At 37.2% G+C, this 3,425-nt stretch overlaps 1 non-coding gene across 1 annotated transcript; it reads right to left on the minus strand.

Moving 5' to 3' along the window:
• Positions 1–3,044: 3,044 nt before the first annotated feature.
• LOC123331071 lies at positions 3,045–3,151 on the minus strand. The gene has a single exon (XR_006547558.1). It is a non-coding gene; the product is annotated as a U6 spliceosomal RNA (small nuclear RNA).
• Positions 3,152–3,425: the final 274 nt, after the last annotated feature.

A 3,425-nucleotide genomic window follows, 5' to 3' on the forward strand; every position in this document is an offset into this window, starting at 1 on the left:
TGTTTGTTTGTTTGTTTATTTGTTCATTTCTTTTTTTAAAATTTTATATTATTTTTAAACTTTACATAATTGTATTAGTTTTGCCAAATATCAAAATGAATCCACCACAGGTATACATGTGTTCCCCATCCTGAACCCTCCTCCCTCCTCCCTCCCCATTCCATCCCTCTGGGTCATCCCAGTGCACCAGCTCCAAGCATCCAGTATCGTGCATCGAACCTGGACTGGCAACTCGTTTCATACATGATATTTTACATGTTTCAATGCCATTCTCCCAAATCTTCCCACCCTCTCCCTCTCTCACAGAGTCCATAAGACTGTTCTATACATCAGTGTCTCTTTTGCTGTCTCGTACACAGGGTTATTGTTACCATCTTTCTAAATTCCATATATATGTGTTAGTATACTGTATTGGTGTTTTTATTTCTGGCTTACTTCACTCTGTATAATAGGCTCCAGTTTCATCCACCTCATTAGAACTGCTTCAAATGTATTCTTTTTAATGGCTGAGTAATACTCCATTGTGTATATGTACCACTGCTTTCTTATCCATTCATCTGCTGATGGACATCTAGGTTGCTTCCATGTCCTGGCTATTATAAACAGTGCTGCGATGAACATTGGGGTACACGTGTCTCTTTCCCTTCTGGTTTCCTCAGTGTGTATGCCCAGCAGTGGGATTGCCAGATCATAAGGCAGTTCTATTTCCAGTTTTTTAAGGAATCTCCACACTGTTCTCCATAGTGGCTGTACTAGTTTGCATTCCCACCAACAGTGTAAGAGGGTTCCCTTTTCTCCACACCCTCTCCAGCATTTATTACTTGTAGACTTTTGGATCGCAGCATTCTGACTGGTGTGAAATGGTACCTCATAGTGGTTTTGATTTGCATTTCTCTGATAATGAGTGATGTTGAGCATCTTTTCATGTGTTTGTTAGCCATCTGTATGTCTTCTTTGGAGAAATGTCTATTTAGTTCTTTGGCCCATTTTTTAATTGGGTCATTTATTTTTCTGGAGTTGAGCTGTAGGAGTTGCTTGTATATTCTCGAGATTAGTTGTTTGTCAGTTGCTTCATTTGCTATTATCTTCTCCCATTCTGAAGGCTGTCTTTTCACCTTGCTAATAGTTTCCTTTGATGTGCAGAAGCTTTTAAGGTTAATTAGGTCCCATTTGTTTATTTTTGCTTTTATTTCCAATATTCTGGGAGGTGGGTTATAGAGGATCCTGCTGTGATGTATGTCAGAGAGTGTTTTGCCTATGTTCTCCTCTAGGAGTTTTATAGTTTCTGATCTTACGTTGAGATCTTTAATCCATTTTGAGTTTATTTTTGTGTATGGTGTTAGAAAGTGTTCTAGTTTCATTCTTTTACAAGTGGTTGACCAGATTTCCCAGCACCACTTGTTAAAGAGATTGTCTTTAATCCATTGTATATTCTTGCCTCCTTTGTCAAAGATAAGGTGTCCATATGTGCGTGGATTTATCTCTGGGCTTTCTATTTTGTTCCATTGATCTATATTTCTGTCTTTGTGCCAGTACCATACTGTCTTAATAACTGTGGCTTTGTAATAGAGCCTGAAGTCAGGTAGGTTGATTCCTCCTGTTCCATTCTTCTTTCTCAAGATCGCTTTGGCTATTCGAGGTCTTTTGTATTTCCATACAAATTGTGAAATTATTTGTTCTAGCTCTGTGAAGAATGCTGTTGGTAGCTTGACAGGGATTGCATTGAATCTATAGATTGCTTTGGGTAGTATACTCATTTTCACTATACTGATTCTTCCAATCCATGAACATGGTATATTTCTCCATCTGTTAGTGTCCTCTTTGATTTCTTTCACCAGCGTTTTATAGTTTTCTATATATAGGTCTTTAGTTTCTTTAGGTAGGTATATTCCTAAGTATTTTATTCTTTCCATTGCAATGGTGAATGGAATTGTTTCCTTAATTTCTCTTTCTGTTTTCTCATTATTAGTGTATAGGAATGCAAGGGATTTCTGTGTGTTGATTTTATATCCTGCAACTTTACTATAGTCATTGATTAGTTCTAGTAATTTTCTGGTGGAGTCTTTAGGGTTTTCTATGTAGAGGATCATGTCATCTGCAAACAGTGAGAGTTTTACTTCTTCTTTTCCAATTTGGATTCCTTTTATTTCTTTTTCTGCTCTGATTGCTGTGGCCCAAACTTCCAAAACTATGTTGAATAGTAATGGTGAAAGTGGGCACCCTTGTCTTGTTCCTGACTTTAGAGGAAATGCTTTCAGTTTTTCACCATTGAGGATAATGTTTGCTGTGGGTTTGTCATATATAGCTTTTATTATGTTGAGGTATGTTCCTTCTATTCCTGCTTTCTGGAGAGTTTTGATCATAAATGGATGTTGAATTTTGTCAAAGGCTTTCTCTGCATCTATTGAGATAATCATATGGTTTTTATTTTTCAGTTTGTTAATGTGGTGTATTACATTGATTGATTTGCGGATACTGAAGAATCCTTGCATCCCTGGGATAAAGCCCACTTGGTCATGGTGTATGATCTTTTTAATGTGTTGTTGGATTCTGATTGCTAGAATTTTGTTAAGGATTTTTGCATCTATGTTCATCAGTGATATTGGCCTGTAGTTTTCTTTTTTTGTGGGATCTTTGTCAGGTTTTGGTATTAGGGTGATGGTGGCCTCATAGAATGAGTTTGGAAGTTTACCATCCTCTGCAATTTTCTGGAAGAGTTTGAGCAGGATAGGTGTTAGCTCTTCTCTAAATTTTTGGTAGAATTCAGCTGTGAAACCGTCTTGACCTGGGCTTTTGTTTGCTGGAAGATTTTTGATTACAGTTTCAATTTCCGTGCTTGTGATGGGTCTGTTAAGATTTTCTATTTCTTCCTGATCGAGTTTTGGAAAGTTGTACTTTTCTAAGAATTTGTCCATTTCTTCCATGTTGTCCATTTTATTGGCATATAATTGTTGATAGTACTCTCTTATGATCCTTTGTATTTCTGTGTTGTCTGTTGTGATCTCTCCATTTTCATTTCTAATTTTATTGATTTGATTTTTCTCAAAAATATGGAACGCTTCACGAATTTGCGTGTCATCCTTGCGCAGGGGCCATGCTAATCTTCTCTGTATCATTCCAATTTCAGTATATGTGCTGCCGAAGCGAGCACCCCATTGTATATTCTTGCCTCCTTTGCCAAAGATAAGGTGTCATAGGTGCACGGGTTTATCTCTGGACTTTCTATCTTGTTCCATTGGTCTATATTTCTGTTTCTGTGCCAGTACATACTATCTTGATGACTTTAGCTTTGTAGTGTAGTCTGAAGTCAGGAAGGTTGATTCCTCCAGGTCCATTTTTCTTTCTCAAGATTGCTTTGGCTATTCAGGGTCTTTTTGTGTTTTCATACAAATTGTGAAATTTTTTGTTCTGGTTCTGTGAAAAAT

Source organism: Bubalus bubalis, chromosome 21 (genome assembly GCF_019923935.1).
Source record: "Bubalus bubalis isolate 160015118507 breed Murrah chromosome 21, NDDB_SH_1, whole genome shotgun sequence".
Classification (NCBI taxonomy): Eukaryota; Metazoa; Chordata; class Mammalia; order Artiodactyla; family Bovidae; genus Bubalus; species Bubalus bubalis.